This window comes from Panulirus ornatus, chromosome 21 (assembly GCF_036320965.1).
Source record: "Panulirus ornatus isolate Po-2019 chromosome 21, ASM3632096v1, whole genome shotgun sequence".
Taxonomy (NCBI): Eukaryota; Metazoa; Arthropoda; class Malacostraca; order Decapoda; family Palinuridae; genus Panulirus; species Panulirus ornatus.
Window position 1 is genome coordinate 4,140,539 of NC_092244.1, and position 18,885 is coordinate 4,159,423.

The window sequence follows — 18,885 nt, forward strand, 5'->3', positions numbered from 1 at the left end:
AAAGAGGGCTGAGCTCTAGATCCGCTCGATGAATACAATTATCACCGTAACAGAAGGGAACAAAATGACGCGTGTCAGGAGCCTTTTCGAATGGGCTGGGGTCACCAGTGGCGTGCACAAGGGTTCTGTGCTGGGACAATTACTCTTCTTGATGCATGATCTTTCGGAGGACTGGACTCCCAGCTGACCATGCCTGAGGATGATGCCATGGTCGTGAGTGAAGGAGACTAAGGCCAGGACTGCATCAACTTACAATGGAACTTGGAATTCTCCAAAGTTAACATGATACATGGTTGAAGATGTTTAGCCCGAGTTTATGAAAAGTAATAAGGATAGGACAAAGTGGAAAATAGTCTCATAATGTGTATTATCTGGCAAGAAATTAGATATAAGTAAATGGATAACGAAGAATGACTAGTACATCAATTATAGCATCTACTACGTCAAAACTGAAATACGCCTCTCAAATTTGGTTACCACACTTGAAGCACAAATACTGATGAAGTCCACAGGAGAGCATCGAAAAAGGTACCAGAATGAAGAAAGCTGAGTTACGGTGAGAGGTTTGAGGCCATGATCATGGCCAACATTAGAAAAAGAGAAGTAGGGGACGACTTGACTACAACCTTCAAGTTTCTTAACCAGTTTGTTGATGTTGATGGTAAGCAATTCTTCGGCGGATGGAGAGCAACCAGAGGCCATAACAAGAGAGTCAGAAATGACGTAGAGATGCCTCAGGACGGCAAGATAAATGGTACAACCCGAGAGATGAAACTGTGAATGCCGACAGCAGACCAAAGTTTCTAAAGTTGTATGATGGTAGAGAAGGTTGGAAATGGGACCACAAGTGAAGAATTCCCTCTCCCTACTGTCCAAGTAGGTAATCACAAGATAATAGGACTATTGTTCATCTCGCAGGCATTTCACCATCAAAGCCCTAAGGGAGGGGGAAAAAAAAAACCTGACCAATAACAAGTTTAATCAGTAGACGAGTGTGTCCGGGAGGGGCAGCCAGGAGGAAGGGATATGTGTGATTCCAGCCAGTATAAAGTCCTGTACAAGTCCTTTGTTGACCTTCCAATTAAACGTTGGTGTCGGCGGTCGGTGAGAGGCGAACCCCCTCTGACTGTCGTCATGTAAAGTCATATTAGCCAACTGGTGACCCGGCAACCCTTGTTGATCTGCCCTTCACGAGGTATTCCTAACAGGAAGTAACATATGTTACGATCGTCATACGTGATGATAACATAGCTTGTTAGAACGTCTATCTTGTTATACCATCTGTCTTAAGTGCCTGTCTCTCTGAACTGTCCTGGCTCAGTGTCCAGTTAGATGTTGTCAAGATTCCTGTACCAAAGAGCGACTGTCTGTGTTAAGCAGTGAGTTAAGCTTACGAAGTTTGAGAGGAATCCGTCTGCAGACTCCGGCTGGTGAACCCAACTGTTTAGTAAACATCCCAAACGTTTAGTAAGCATCCCAAACGTTTAGTAAGCATCCTAAATGTTTAGTAAGTATCCAAAATGTTTCGCGAACATCCAAAATGTTTAGCACACAACCCAAGTGTTTTGCGAACATCCCATATGTTTGGTGAGCATCCCAAATGTTCAGCGAGTATCCCAAATGTTTGGCGCACACCCTAAATGTTTGGCGCGCATCCTAAATGTTTGCCGCGCATCCCAAATGTTTGGCGCACACCCTAAATGTCTGCCGCAGTACAGATGTCAGGCAAGTGCACCCTGCTGTGCTCTGGGTCGGTTTTACGCTAACTGTATGAGACGATGCATGTCGTACGTCAAATATGTTTGTCGCCCTCTTGTGTTGTTGACGACACAGGTGGGTCTGAGCATCAACAAGTCCTCTCTCTCTCTCCCTCTCTCTCTCTCTCTCTCTCTCTCTCTCTCTCTCTCTCTCTCTCTGTGTGTGTGTGTGTGTGTGTGTGTGTGTGTGTGTAATTACTAAGTTACTCATTACAGACGAGTTGTGTTTATTATCTAAACTCCGAGTCTGTAGTGTCAGCAACCAGGTGGCGTCTGTGGCTAAATCATTTCTGTGGCACGAACTCTCATTTCCCCTCTCCAAACACGGTTTTCATAAAGCATTTACCATCAAATTACAATTAGTATTACACATTACAAGGATAATTATAAATTCAGGTTAATATATGCGCTGACATTTTTTCAATAAACAATTCAATTGACTTCGTACCATACCAGTCAGTTTAATTTTGTCCTCGGTGATGACACACTGTTTTACTCACATATGAATCATGTTTGAGTGGAGGGAGAGGCTGTACTCTCTCTCTCTCGTGTGTTGTGGGGTTGCCGAGAGAGAGAGAGAGAGAGAGAGAGAGAGAGAGAGAGAGAGAGAGAGAGAGAGAGAGAGAGGGGGGGGGTAAGGGCTGCCAGATCTCGTCATCTTCACAATAGCCATTAATTAACTCCACTGCCTCGACAATATCATCACAACTGTAACACATGGCTGGCCTTACTGGAGCTTCCTACAATACCTCACCACAATATATATATATATATATATATATATATATATATATATATATATATATATATATACTTTTATCTAATCGCTAGACCGCTTTCAAGGGATGTGTGCAGCCCTAAGGTAACGTAACAATAAGTAGCAGGGAAAGCACGCACTCCTGTGTTAGGAGTATTTCTTCTCATGAACCTGTAACACAAAACGCGTCCACAACTTCAGAATATTACGAAACTTTTCATCCACAAGTTCTGTGAAGTACTCATTAAATTTTCCAAATAAGATTTTTACATACAAAAATGGGTTTTTTTCCAGTCTCACAACCTCTGTTCATAAGCAGTCCTGAGCAGTCTGTCTCCGGCTGCTACAGGGAGATATCCCTTTCTGTGTTATGATTTACGTAAATGGCTGAGAAAAATCGCTAATCCTGAATATATGGCGAGAAAAAACAATCAAAAATTTTCCAAGAGAAAATTTCTTGTGTAACACAATAAGGAAGAATATACGAACGCATTTCGCAGAGCTATAGGAGGAAGTAGTCAAGTGAGAGAGCCCGGGGTGTTACGACATGGTAGGGGTATCCTTGTGAGGGATTGATGGTGGGGTTTCACCAGACAACAGGTGGTGGGGTTTCTCGTGAGTACAGACGGTTAGGACTGCGCTAACGCACAGGTGGTGAGGTTCCTCTGAAGGACAGGTAGTGGGGTTATCCTGGGTGACAGATGGTGTGTGTGTGTGTGTGTGTGTGTGTGTGTGTGTGTGTGTGTGTGTGTGTTTTCTAATTCAATTTCTACACATGCATCTTCGTGTCTTACCTCTCCTCCTCTGCGTACATCTTGCTGGTCTAATGCGTGACAGATCAATGCCACGGGAGACGCTTACAGTTAATCTCCTTAACACCTGAAAAAAAGACAAAGAGAAGATTACCAAGGGGACGGGAGCTACAGATAAGGTACACACATGATGGGCAAATAGGATTAAAGAGAGGGAGAGGCAGTGAGAAGTACAGTTCTAGTGAAGAGGCTTCTGGGTGAGAGGGACAAGCAGACTAGACAGACTGTGAGAGGTATAGGTTCAGAAAAAGGATTACTGGAATGGAGAGACGGTGGGAAAGACACCGAGTAGGATAGAAAGTTCAGGAAGGCGATGGGGTGGGAAAGAGTCAGGATGAGGGAACAGAGGTTGGGAGGCGATGGAAAGGCAGTGGGGTAGTAAAATGGAGGTAGATGGAAGTTGACATGACTGGAAAGGGAGAGGTGAGGGAGACGTGATGGAAGGGAGAGAGAGGGAGTGCGGGTCTTTACATTTAAATACAGGATGAGAGAACTGGTGGTTCATGCCGAGTTTACTGCTGGAAAACAGTAATTTCCCAATCCATAACCATGGAAACAGGGTGGTAAATCTTGTCTCCCCGCCCGCCATTATAGATGGAGCGGTGACACCAAAGCAAAAGGCTAAGCCCTCCCCCAACCCCCAACCCCCCAAACATACACCACCCCCAGCATGTAAACCAACAGTGAAACACCCACTAAGGCACACCATGTAGTAGTTCAAAGAAATGGGAATTTTCCGAAAGATAAATGGAAAACACGCTGATCAAAATACCGTCGCTGGATACTCTGGCAAGAACGAGTTTACCCGCTACTACGTAAGGAAAAATAGTTGAAATACGTGTGTATTACATGGTCCACCTGCTGAGCTACATACGCAGTCAGTGTATAAAGGTTTAGAATCGGTAATTGCATTGGCCACGTGATCTGGAGGCGTCGACCAATTAAACATGTCGACTTTTGATATATCGTTGGAGAAAATATTCCATATGTACAGTTCAATTGTCGAAAACTTTTCTCTGATCGATAGCATTTTCTAAAAGTTTTGTGATTTGTTTGATTCTGAAGTGCTAAACTATTTGGTACAAACATGATAACTTCTGTTCGGAAAATGTTAAAATGGACTTTTTTTACTGTAAACAAAACTCATGTATATTAAAATATCTTGCTATAAATCTATATGTGAAAACCTTTTTTTTACTGTAAACAAAACTCATGTATATTAAAATATCTTGCTATAAATCTGTATGTGAAAACCTTCTACTTACAACTAAGGTAATTACGAAGTTATAATGACTATCCATAGTTACCATTTTGGTTAGGCTGGCAACGCATTCAAACATCTGCGTAAACCGCCATACTTGCTGTCATAGTGCCGAGAAACGAGACGGTCGGTCGTTTGCGAGCGGGAGAACGACTACAGCCCCACACACTGGCCTAATGCTAGGTGTTACTCTGATTATCTCTGGCGGGAAGCGTATGTTTCAAGTTACATAATAATGACAATATTTCTGTTGTTCATGGATACAACCATGACAAAGTTATCCAAAATATTACTGCTCATGGAGCGAGATTCTTCAGTATTTATAAAATCCTAGTCAAATTGAGAAGCCTATCTTACTCGGTAATTGACCAATACGACACTTCCACTAAATTAAGTAGATAAATCATAAAATATTTCCTCAAAAACTATGATATTCTGCAAAATAACAGTAGAAGTACAGTAACTCAATTAAGAGTTACTATTTCTTTACAAGAAATAAAGAACAACTGTGCTTTACCACTTGAAAATCCACATATTTCAAAACACAAACGAACACTTACTCTAGATATGCAACCTTTTTTATGAAATGTTAAAGATTAAAACTACATTATGAGCATTAGAAACATTATCACAAGATATTGTGTACATAACATTTGAGTACTGAATTTTTTTAATCTACCACTCTTCTCCTTTAAGCATTCTGTGGCACTGTAGCTACTAAGTCAAATGCACGTATAACTATATCATATCATACCGTACACAATTACTCAAAACTGTTATTTCTTCAAAGTAAATGTAATGGAGTATAGAACCTCACATACCAAACATTTCCTTACACACACACAAAAAAATAGGTGTTTGCCCATTGAAAATTCATAGATTATGCTAATTTCTACAACACAGATGAACATTTATACTTAGAAATCTTCTTTATGAAATGGTAGAGCTTAAAGCAACACTATAAACAACAGGAACTCATGATAAATATTGTGTCCATGCAGTACAATAAGAATTTAAATGAGTAATATGGCAACACTCGGCATTTCTCCACACCACATCATCATGTTACAACATGCGCACACTCCTGTAACAATATAACAATTCAAATCTTTTATGATGTTTTAATTCTTAAAGTTAAGCCTGCAAATCACAAAATGATTAATTATTATGTGTGTTGGACCTTCAATACACTGATGGTCTGGAATAAGATTTTATATTCTAAAAACAGGTTTAAAATACACAGATGGGGCAGGGCTTTAAAAAATAGAAAACACTGGGTTTTTAACTGTTAAGAGATTTAGCAAAGGTAATATTCTGTTTCCGCCTGGACGCCTGACACTATGACAGTGAGCCCACAGTCAACACCCAAGCGGGTCCTAAACAATGGAAACAATAAGCTAACTCCACTTAGCTTGCTCATGGCGACTTTCCCCAACAGTACAACTGACCTTTACTCACAGTGCTCACAGTGCACGCCCGTGAATTGCGTGAGTCCTCTTCGCACGACTCCATTTCACTCTTGTCTCTCACTCGGCGTGTGTGTACGCTCTCAAAGTTCGTTTCCAAGTCGTCAGGAACTTTATCTTAAGGCAACACGTTTTGTGCATCCGCACTCTTCAAAGATCTCGTTGAAATGGCTTACTTGGGCGTCTTTCGTAGGCTTGCATCTTGTGACGTCACTTCCTGAAAAAAGGAATTCGATGATGTGAAGTTATCAAGAAATATTATAGTAATCCTACCTTGCAGTAAAACTCCCATTATTTCATGTTTAATTACAGGCTCAAAATTCTACTCTAAATATTTGTATCTAGAGAAAAAAATGAAAGATAAAGTCGTCGTGACGTCACAAAGCGTAACCATTTTAGCGCCAAAACCCCCAACGGCGAGATTCCGGAATTCAGTGAACTTAAATAAGTAAAGAGATATCATCAAAACTTTGTGTTTTACGGCCTCATGAAATATACTACACTTTCGACAGGACTCATTTCGGAAAAACAAAGTTAAAACATTTGTGAAACTAACAATAAAGGATCCGATATATAAGTGATGAATCAGATAATTGATGATGAAAAACAATAACATTGAGTTTGTCGGCGTATCACCCACCATGCTTTCTTCATGGATATAAACAACGCGTCACTTTAATCTTTAAAAGTCTGCTATAAATATATCCTATGTGCGTTCCAGTAATCTTTACACTTGCAGCGATTTTGACGAATTAACTGCCACAAGGAGACCACTGTGCAACTTCGCCGAGTAAAGTAATTCGCGATAAACATCGTGTTTTCGTCACATGTTCCATACGCCGAAAATCGCGCTACAAGCCAATCGTACCACCAGTCACGTAAAAATCACTCATGACAATTGTATATATTACGGTGATGTTCAACGATGTTTTACATTCTTATTTGAATACCAGAATATAAGATAATCTATCATCACCTGAAATAACGTGACAAGAATAATGGATATTACTTTTTCGAAAAAGAATACTTGCTATCATTTATTACAGCAATTTCATTAATATATATATATATATATATATATATATATATATATATATATATATATATATATATATATATATATATATATATAAGAATTTTTAGGGTGATTTGTGGATAGATAGGTATTTATGTACCTACTAGAGTGACCGTATAGTTCGGCCTGGTGGGTGGCGGCCGGGCAGTACAGCTGCTAGGCTGCATATGAAGACAATGTCAACACTGACGCTCGGAACCAAAATACAATTTCATTTGTTTATTGTGACGCGCTCTAGTACAGGTGCAGTTATGCCTTACTTCTGTCATGGTTTCTGTGAATACTACATTCCTCTTCTTCGTGTGTGTGTATATATATATATATATATATATATATATATATATATATATATATATATATATATATATATATATATATATATATATAAACCTTCCTTGCCTTCGCAAGGTAGCGTCAATGACTGATGAACAAATGCCTCATTTCCACGTATCGTCTCCATCTGTAACGTACAATGTGCCACATCCAGACCCACCAACAATAGCAACAAACACCCTGATGGTTTACCCTGAGTGCCTCGTATGTCCTAGCTCAGCCCATTAATAATAGGACGTCGCTCCCCATATACTACTCACTGCAATTTTTTTTTTTTTTTTTTGTCCAACGCATCACTCACTTTCCTTAATGCCCTTTATTGGCTCCTTCCATATCCTCCTCAGTGTCACCCTCTCCTTTGTTCCCTCCACTTCCAACACACTGATCTTCTTTGTCAGTTTCTCTTCAGTCATCCTCTCCATAAGTCACTGCCTCTGTAGTTACTTTACCTTTCCATCATACAGTTTCTCTACACAACCTCTTTCAGTCAGTTTCTCTTCACTCATCCTCTCAATATGCCTGAAGCATTTTCGCACCCCGTGATCAGCCCTTTAATAATGCTTACGGTCAACCATCCTCTCCACACGTTTTGTCCTATTTCTTCCTCCACCACATCCTCCTTCTCTACATTCGAGGCACAAGAAGCATCTTTATGTTTATTCATGCAAATAATCATTAAAAGAATGTAAGACGTTTCACGATTTATTTCCCGTAACCTAAAGAGTTAATTCATTTCTTCATAAAAGACGAGAATCTTGTCTGCAACATCTCTGGGGAAATCTGCGCCGCCAGATTTGGAGTAACTCCTGATTTGAATTTCAGTACCATAAAATATGAATCTGATATTTTCTTTCTTCTTTTTCTCATCTACGAACAGAGATTACCGAGCAAACTGGCACAGAGGAAATGGATGTATGTGATCATTCAGTTTACAATGATAACTTTGATAATAACAACTGTCGTAGTAAATTATCACAATAAGGTGAATATAAACCGTAGACTGTACATGAGGAGTGAGGAAAACTCGTCCAGTTATATATATATATATATATATATATATATATATATATATATATATATATATATATATATATATATATATATACATACTGATTTCGACTAAATGCAGTAAGGCAGTGGGCTTGTAATAAACGCCAAAGAAAAATTTAAAAGAACTGATTTAAACCCTTGGGTTTGATGGCTCTGACTTTGACCAGACCATTAAGGATTTAGTAAAATGGGCACGTCATCACAAGCTAAGGGCAGTATCGTCCTGCTCGCTGTACCAGAGTTACGCTCAAATGGATAACAAAAATTAAGTGATGAAATATCCTGCAAAGAGCAGCAGCAAAAAAAAAACAAAAATCATACAACGAATAGCAAAGAAATCATAAGTGATTCGTACGAAGCAAAGTGGAACAATCGTACGAAGAATAGCAGAAAAAGAAGAAAAAAAACTGAGACTGTCACATACGGAGATACACAAGTATAGCCAACACAGGCCACTGTGATACAAGAGATGACCAATGATGTCTCCTTCCTTCCTGCAACTAATAGGGAGTAACGGCCTTATGGTTGTTCCGAAGTGCCTCGCTGATGGTTCAATGGCAACACTGTCAAACACGATGTAAGATTCTCATTTTGAATCAACTCGCTGGATGCAGGCAAACAACATAACACAACAACGTAATAACTGAATGTATCGATACATCGCATCAATGTCAGTATTCACTAAATATTTACCCGAACCTCAATTTCGAGGATTATATTGCATCGTCGTAGCCTCAAGACGAAGCCTTTCTTTCGAAATTACTTTTTCATGATGAATATAACACAAGTGTAATCATATGGAAATATGGGATTCAGTATACGCAGTATTTTGAAGGGCAATATGCAGTTCCAAGTGTCTACACAATGATTTAAAGGGCGGGAAAAGTTGAACTAACTCTCGTAAGTTCTTATCACAATGGACTGAAGGCCTGGCTACGTGTATAGGCTACCGTGTCCTCACGATGTAATTATACAAGTTTGGAGGTTATAGATGTAAGCTTAACGTGTCCCCGTCATATATTAATACAACAGTTTGGAAGCAAGGATACCAATATGTGATGCGTCACTTCCTGTAATCTATCAACGCGGTAGTTTGGCAGTGCGAACACATCTACAAGGAGTGAACAAGCGCTTTCAGTGCATTTATGAAACTATCCAGAAGTCAGGGCAGATATATATTTCGTGAGTCCTAAATTAGATCATATGACTCTATGATCATTTCTTTATATTTAGATAACTAGAAAAATATTTCACTGCAATTTTCAAAAGACATCTGTCTTCTCTACAAGAGGAGTATAGTACACACTATATGTGCAGATGTACGTATAAGTGATTTGCTATATCTTTCTTCTTCCCCCGGTCCAGAGCTGCTATGTAATCTTCAACTTATTATTCTCGTCAACCTACTCTCCCAAAACTCCATAAATCTTAAATTGCTCAAGTTTTTTATGAGCCTCCAAAATGAAGTTATGAGCCTTTTTTAATGTAATTCTGATGTTTGAAGTTTAAGAGAATTCGATTCTTACGAGAGAGGATAAGAATCTACTAATCATGAGGGAGTAGACGATCGACGATGCGACATTGAGGGGATCAAGTTCCTGAACCCTGGAGGAAAAGTTGGCGACTGCTGACGTCCAAATGGCCATTACTCTGAGCTTCCTTGGGAACCAAGGGCGCCGCCTCTGAGTTGATAGTGTCCCAAAGACGACCCTCACTGATAGAGAAGGTCGCCAGCCTTATCACATGGACGGCTCTGCACAGACAGTCTGGATTCTTTACCTACGAACTCGTCCACCATCTTGGAAGAAAGAAGAGTCCAGGTCTGTGCAGGGAGTGAGCTGTGTCTGTTACCAAGCAGAGGACCACAGGCACCTACAGGGTGATGGTTACAGCTGCATTACGATACAGTTACAGTTCCTCTAACTGAGAGAATCTGAATATGAACTTTATCGTCAGTACTGGACGATATGGATACGTTTCCTTGATGCGTGGAAACTGATCACGTCCGCCCATCATCCATCCCCGTCTCGGTATGCCCACCTCAGCAGTCTGGGAAGCCTCGGATGGTCTACCGTGTGCACGTTTGCACAGACTTTCCTCAGGACCAGGGCTGCTAACAGGCGGGGACGCCTTCAGCTGGACGAACGCTGTAGCAGAGGTTATGTTGAGAGGGGTGGAGGCCTATGTTCCATTCTTGTATTAAAGCTTTACTCCATCATCCATGGGTGGATCGCTGGGGCTTGGGTATTTGTCCCATCGTTCAACGATACAGCATAGCGGGCCATGAGACTCTCCCAGTCTCCGGGTCTCTTAATCCAACTTCATTTTACCTCAGTAATGTTACAAGGATACTGGTCATAGCCAGACTGGCTTCCATGAACAAGGAAGGCTGCTGGCTTACCTCCCTCAGACGATGCATTTTTCTCGTCTTCAGTCAAAAGCATTTCCAACTTCTATGTTAATTCAGCCTAATTTTCTTTTTCCCTGGCCTGATCAACCTTCTGCTCATTCTCCAACTAATAAAGGCACTCCCTCAGGCGTATCATTTTCCTTTAAAACAACTTTGAATGATTCTACACCTCGTCCTTACCCCACTCAACATATGCCACTGAACCCTCCATTGAAAATATGCCAATGAACCTCTACTGAACATATGCCACTAACCCCCACAGAACCCCCACTGAACATATGCCACTAACCCCCACAGAACCCCCACTGAACATATGCCACTAACCCCCACAGAACCCCCACTGAACATATGCTACTGAATCCCCCACAACGTTTTATGACTTTGACAGCGTCAGGCTTATAAACAACTGAGGAATTCTAATTCCCTTTTTTTCCTTTTCGTTTTCTATCTCATTATTTTACCTTTACGGCAAAAATGCCTAAGACTGGGGCGTACTTTTGCCCCTCCAGTGTCAGCTATAACATAAGAAATCCAACTTCCAATTCAAGAAACTTCAATTCATTTTCCTTCCCCACACAAGACGATATCTTGTTGTCAACCATTTCTGAAATAGAAGCTGTTTTGCCAGACCTGAAAGAATGCAAAATCTGCTTGAAAGTTGCCACTCTGGTGTTGTGGACAACACGCCTGGCACGCCAGCTACCTGGTCAGACAGACGATGAAGTTCAAGAGGCGATGAGGGGATGATGACCTTGATGACTGAGACGATAACTGTGTGGATAATGATGAATATGACTGATGATAACTGTGATGTGTTGATAACTGTGTGGATAATGGTGAATACTTTAAGCGCCAGATCAACCAGTATATACCGCCAGGCTGCTCAACATTGACAGTGCCAAACTCACTTGTAATTCAGTGCCAGGGCGGCACTTGAGGATGCACTGCCTCTCAGGTTATCGTCTGTAATAAAGCAAATATTCTGCTGCTTTGGTTGAAAACTTTATTAAAGCAATCTAGTTAATCCTAAACGAAATTCACCAAACTTTCCATACGTGAAATTGCTTGGCAAGCTTGTGTTGGGGAGCCACTTTACTGGCCACTCTCACTCCCACAGTATATATATATATATATATATATATATATATATATATATATATATATATATATATATATATATATATATATATAAACTTAATCCAGGTGTTACCAAAATAGTGTTTAATATTTTGCTTATGGGATATACCTTACCTATGAAGGTGAAATCACCAGTTTATACATAGAAATATCCAGAAAATTCCTTAAAATCGTCATGAAAGCAGAACAAAATTTAAGATTTCACAGCCAGGGACGTATAATGGTCGTCTCTCATATCCCTACATTGTGTTGGTACAGACAGGATCTCTATGTGATCAGCTGCGTGTGTTATCAAGTACTTATGAATGAGTTCACGTTAGTGTTATCATTGTACGAGGCAGCGACGGCTGTAAGAATGGACATATTCGTCTCCACTACCTGGAGGCATTATCTTATACGTGTAGAACAAAACAAGACATATATGGATGAACATACGGGAAGAAGAATCACCTCCTCAGTTAATGGTGAAAAAAGAAAATGACAAAGTAGACAAAAGTTACTTTGAAGACAATAACAACTCGCCGGAAGTAGGTCAACGTTGCTTAGACAATGAGAAACAAAAACTGTATCATTCTGCAACCGATACAACAACACAGTGAAAGAAGTCCGATCATAGACGAGGTGAACGAAATACCCTATGGAATTACACATGTCCAAGAGATGGCTTTTCCTTCACAAAGAAAAATAACTACTCTTGTGTTAACAATAGAAAACGATCGGTCATAAACCACAAGAGATCCCAGTAAGCCATTAGCAGGGAGGAAACAATAAATCACAACTTCAATAGCGAGACGAAGTCACCAGGAACTTCCCTGACAGGTGCACAGTCCAGACGCAGGCGACCCCATTAACCACGTAGAGTTAGATGTATCATGGAAGGCTGAGCTGACATGCTTTTATCTCCCTCTCATCTTAGCTCCCTCCCTCCCTAACCTCCTCCCTCTAGGGTGAGTCACTTCCTTCTACCTCCCTCCCCTCTGCTCAGCAGCCTCCCTCCTCATCTCCCTCCCAGCAACTCTTACCGGAAATCCTTCGTCCTATCTTCCTCCCCTTAAGAGAGCTACCTTCCATCCCCTCACATCCTTCCCCTTAACTAGCCTTCCGTTCTGTACCTATCCCGGCCCCTCACGAGCCTGACCCACCCTGGCTGCCGTCTTCTTCTTGGCACAAGTACTTCTCGCCTTGGACGTCGTCCTCGTCGGTGCGCAGAGATCTTGATGGCCCCCACTCTCGTCACAAGTGATGGCCAGCCTTCCCCCAGGAGCTTCTGCTGGTGCTGCTGTCCCGACATCAAGAGGTCCTACTGCCTGAGTGTGAATGGCAACGCGCCATATTCCCTCTCTCCTCCACCATCTGGCCCCGTTCCTCCTGACCGATCAGGAGATTTCTTGAATTATGTTCCTTACCCGAGGGTTTATGGCCTCCATTTATGGCCCTAGAGTCCCTCCCTACACTGCTGCTCAAGGTTAAAGTTTAGTTTGTGGTTCACATCCAAAGTTTGTGACCCAGAGTTCCTACCAAGACTGCTCAGGGTTAATGTTAGTCTGTGGTTTACATCTTAATTTTATGGCCCTGAACTCCTCAAAGTCGATTCTAGTCTGTGGTTTACTTCTTCGTTCCTTGGTCCCCCCCTCCCCCATATATGACCCAGAGATCTTACTTACACTCTCTGGGGGTCGTGTTAGCCTCTGGTTTACCGGGTCATCATGTTGGATTCAGGTTTACATCCAAAGTTAATAGTCTCCATAGTGGCCTGAACCTCTCCATCATCTATCAGTATCAATATTCTGTGGCTTACATATAAGAGTTATAGATGTATATCTTTATGTTTTAATGTGAAGAGATTATCGCCCAGCGACTCTCATAAGGAGGGAAATACGTCTTGGATATTGAATTTCTGGGAGATACCTCCCGTGCGGGTGCTGACGGCAAAATAACCAATTTGGAGATATAAATCATTTGGATAGTGTCGGTAAAATATGTAATAATTCATAAACTTATTAGATAGAAAAAAGAATTCTTGGTGTCAGTTGGAGGATAAAAGAAATACCTTCGAGGATTCAAAACTAAGCCAGAGAAGGCCAGCCAATCTGTGAGGAAATATAAGAGGATCCAACACTGATAACTGAATAAAGTGAATCCAACACATCTGTAAAAATGATATATAACTTTCCAGTGATTCTCCCTTATTGGATCTTTCCCCTCCCTTCCCTCTCCTTGCTGCCTTCCCTCCATAATGGACATCATCAGAGTGACTAACACGTCTGGCAACATAGTAAGGCACCACCATATGTGCAGCTTCGCCTCCTCACAGCCAGGGCGAATCCGACTTTTAAATCATTTCTGGGCAATGTTGTATACTGCTCTTCCCGGGGTAGGAGACGTTCGCAAGAAGACCATCTCCTTATATACATTATATATATATATATATATATATATATATATATGAACATGTCGCCAACATTGTCTTCAGTGCTGTAGGTCACCTTACTGCCCTGGTTGCTGGTCGTGAGAGCAACCTTCTCTCCTCCAGTGGTCAACTCGTGAGAGTCTAGAGTTTATTTTGTTGTGGCAGTGAAGGCGATAGATCAGGTGAGGGCAGAGGTGGTGTCTGGTCACTGTAGTGATAATGTTCCAGCTCTTCACGTCGGCCTGGAACGGCTGCTATATTTATGGGCGACACACGTCGCTACCAGGTGATACATCCCCCAACTCTATAACATCAACCCTGAATTAATTCCCCATCTATTTCCGACGTATTTCTTCCCGAGCAACACACTACAGTACTCGCTGCGGTTCAGTGACCGGACATGTGATGCGATTCCGAAAATAAGAATTTTTCTTTTCCTCGTTCTAGATGGGAATTTACTCTCTTCTTTTTGCCTAAAAATCACGAACTACCTCTGTCATTAATGACTAATTGACTGATACTTTCCTTTCCATACATTGTGTATAGAGGTCAGAAAGACATAGGTAAACACGAGCACAGAAAACAAAACCTCATGTTTGAACGAATCACAATGGATGATCAAGACGTCAAGTCTTAATCTGATACGTCAAGTTTGTATCAGTTGATGAAGTTGTCTTTACTCCTCAGACGAGACGTTTTTAGCATCGTCAGTTGTCAATGAGCGATCAGTCAACACACACACACACACACACACACACACACACACACACACCATAGCTCAGTAGACAGAACTACTGAACCAAAACTGAACTCAACGAGAACAGTTGCCAGCAGGTTCCCAACCACCAACACTACCAGCAAACACTGTGACAACAGTTGCCAGTGGTTCCCAGCCAACACTACCAGCAAACACTGTGACAACAGTTGCCAGTGGTTCCCAGCCAACACCACAAAACCTAACAGATGTCACGTTCTGACACACTTCAAGTGAGACAAGTAATTCATCTCGCCAAAACGCCGTGTCTTGCCTTCTCTCAGTAATGTTTTTCTCTTCATCAGCGAATGCATGCGAGTATTTCCGGAGAGTGTGGCCCACTGCTCAGCTGGAGATTAACGGATCACGGATTTGATGAGACTGGAACTGATGTGTTAGGGACAGCGGTCTTGCCTGGTGTGTCTTTAAAGATCCAAACAGGACCTCAATGGCCGTTATCATTATCTTTAAACGAGTAACATTTTCTCATGTTTAACATCTTGTCTGAGTGGAGGGAGCTCATTTTGAAGTGCCAAGGTGGCCACATCGATTCCCTTCTTCATGGATGAGTGAAATCACTAGTATTTGCCCCACTCAACTCAGGTGTAAATGACCATCACGAGATTGTCTAGGAAGGTGTGAGACACAGAGCACTCCTCCCGCTGTGTCCAGGGTACGTGGACTCGTCCAGTGCAGACTCAGGATCCAGTCAGAACTACATCATCGCCGTAACAACCCGCTGTAACACCTTGACAGTCCACTGACTATAACAGTCATGTGTCGCAACCGAACATCGACTAGTTTTGTTGGCCGTGGTTGCCCTGGACACCATATGAAAAGATCGAACACCATAACATTTACAAGTACATTACTATGTAGATGATCCAACACCATAACATTCACAAGTACATTACTATGTGGTTGATATCCATTAAGATGTATCGGTCATTCAATACATTCTTACCTCTGAGTAGCTACAGAGAGAGAGAGCTCACTCCATATGAACTGTAATTACCCAATTATACTAGTGATTGTCATTCCATATGCATAACTGGGTCGGACAAGCGGCAAACAAATTAGTTTCTATAATTACATCCTGGGCACTGATAGACATCAAATGGACTGGCTGCCTGTGATTAAGTTTTAATTTCCTTCTGTCCATAAGTATCATCCATTAGTATCAGTCACCCAGAAACGTTACCACGTAGCACGAACGTTTCCAGACAACGTGTTAGTACACTCGTGTTTCCCAAGTTTCCCCCTGAGCGATCCAAGGGCTGAGATTTCCGAACTAAAATCCCTTACTTGGTCTTAAAATGTTTTACTGTGAATCTCTCATATCATCGTTCACGTCCCAGGTATATAATCATTCTGGTTTGTCATCAAGTAGATCTGAAAAATTATGAGAAGCAGAGAAAATCAAAATCAATACTTGTTTAATGTAGGCTTGCTGCTGCCTTCTTCGATCTTGCAGCTAAAACACACACACACACACACACACACACGCCCTATCTTGCCAGCGTCGTCACGAGACCTTCCAGGTATATACAATGATTCAATCGTCCAAGGAAATGGTTATATTTTCTACAACATTTTTAATTCTTCCACGGTCAGGTGTAGCCCAAAGGAAACGCCACCACCTCCTATGGCCTCATAAACGAGAGCACTCCTGCCCTCTCCCTCCTCACAGGGGTAAGGTATATGATTCACCCTCACTCACTCGTATATTAAAGCAGGCCTGCCCACGTCGCTCCTGGGAGAGACCTCAGCCACATAAGGAGTTGTGCAATTCTTAAACGTCTTTAATTTTGAGACAATGAAACAATGAAGAATAAGGCAGAAAATATTGTCTGATGTCTATATTGTTGTGGCGTTTCATTGCTTGTGCAGGTTTATCTAAACTTTACAATATATATATATATATATATATATATATATATATAAACAGAGAAATTCCAGTAACATAAAATCCATACAGGTTCCACTGGTGTCGCCATGAGCAATCTAGAGGAAAAAAAATATGTGAACGCCAAATTCTTGCCTGGATTGGCTTTGATCGGGATAAAGTGCTACTCATCCTGACAATTAAATTAATCAGACTTCAATGGCCGCTTCCCAGCTATTCACGTACAGACTCTGAGGCCAAATTACAATATATGAATACGAAATTTCAGTAGAATTTTCCGTTACAAAGGCAATGATAATTAAATCCTTTTTTTTTTTTTTCCAGGACTATATATCATGTTTAGCATTTGTTGCTGAGGTTCCCTCGTGCACGTGTGTGTGTTTGTGTGTGTGGAGAGAGAGAGAGAGAGAGGGAGAGAGAGAGAGAGAGAGAGAGAGAGAGAGAGAGAGAGAGAGAGAGAGAGAGAGAGAGAGAGAGAGATCAAGGAAAATTGAAAGCCTGAGCCGGAAATCAATTCGTCTCAACTGAACAAAGTCTTCGAAACTTCTTGTGAAGAATAAATTCCTGACACTTGCTTGAAGTTTCCCTCGCTACCTTTTACCCACTTGACGCTTTGGACGGCGCTTACCCCACAATAGGTCACACACACACACACACACACACACACACACACGTGGTTTGGAACGCAACGGCGCCAGAGTACATTTCCACTAACGGTAAAAGTTGCTGGCGTCCAGTGCGGTCGGTACATGTTACTCCCAGGCAGGCTTGACGCCCTCGCCTTTCGTGGGAGAGGAAAGAGGGAAAGACGGAGATGAGAGAGAGAGAGAGAGAGAGAGAGAGAGAGAGAGAGAGAGAGAGAGAGAGAGAGAGAGAGAGAGAGAGAGAGAGAGACTTACATCAGAGCTCACCAAAGTGTTCCAGGATCTGGCAAGGCAGGAGAGCTGGGTGGCCAGCGTTACTCCATCCAAGTTTTCGAGAGCGTCTCGGGGGATCAGGGGAAGGCCGCTGATGTTGCCAGGTTTTAAGACAAGTGATAAGACTTATCATTGCTCCTAATTACCATATCTAACCGGGGACACGCGCCGTCTTCCCTGAGAAGCGATTCATTTACATACAAAAACTTCTTAAAGAATTTCTCATGAAAATTACGATGATCCGGAACGAGAATCTGAGCTCACTAAAACGTTATCAAAAAAAAAAAAAAACTTTTCCTCTAATCTACTGCTGAAGACGACCGCCAACTTCGTATCTGTCTTTCCGAACAATCTGATTCTTATGATAATTCATGACTTATATGCTTCGATGTTTCAGTGCTTCGTTGCTTTGACCCTTTGAAGTTTCAAAGATTTGATGCTCTGACGATCTAATATTTTAATACTTCGATGCTTTGATATTTCAATGCTTCAGCATTACCATGCTCAGATGATTCATTCTTTAACAAGAATCGATATTTCTATACTTTAATACTTCAATGCGCCAGTGCTTTAATGCTTCGAAGCTTCATTGCAAGTCTTCTCAAAGCTTTGATGCTTCAATGCTTCACTGCTTTGATGTTTCAATACTTCAGTTCTTTAATTCTTCAAAGCTTCAACGTTGCATTTCTTAAATGCATCACAGCTTTGATGCTTCAGTGCTTTGATGTTCGTTGAATGAGATGTACTTCCCGCTCTATGTATGTCTTACATGGACAATATACGTGTAATGTCAGGAGTGTTTATCAAGCAAGTTTACATTAACACACTTAAAGTACATAC

At 41.4% G+C, this 18,885-nt stretch overlaps 1 long non-coding RNA gene across 1 annotated transcript in view; it reads right to left on the minus strand.

The window, feature by feature from the left end:
• The window catches only part of LOC139756204 (uncharacterized), a 149,190-nt gene extending 142,924 nt beyond the window's left edge, over nt 1–6,266 (minus strand). Inside the window, exons 1-2 of the long non-coding RNA XR_011714293.1 lie at nt 6,046–6,266; nt 3,309–3,393 (exon numbers count right to left, since the gene is read on the minus strand). This is a non-coding gene — a long non-coding RNA (uncharacterized lncRNA). The remainder of the gene's footprint in view (nt 1–3,308; nt 3,394–6,045) is intronic.
• Nucleotides 6,267–18,885: the final 12,619 nt, after the last annotated feature.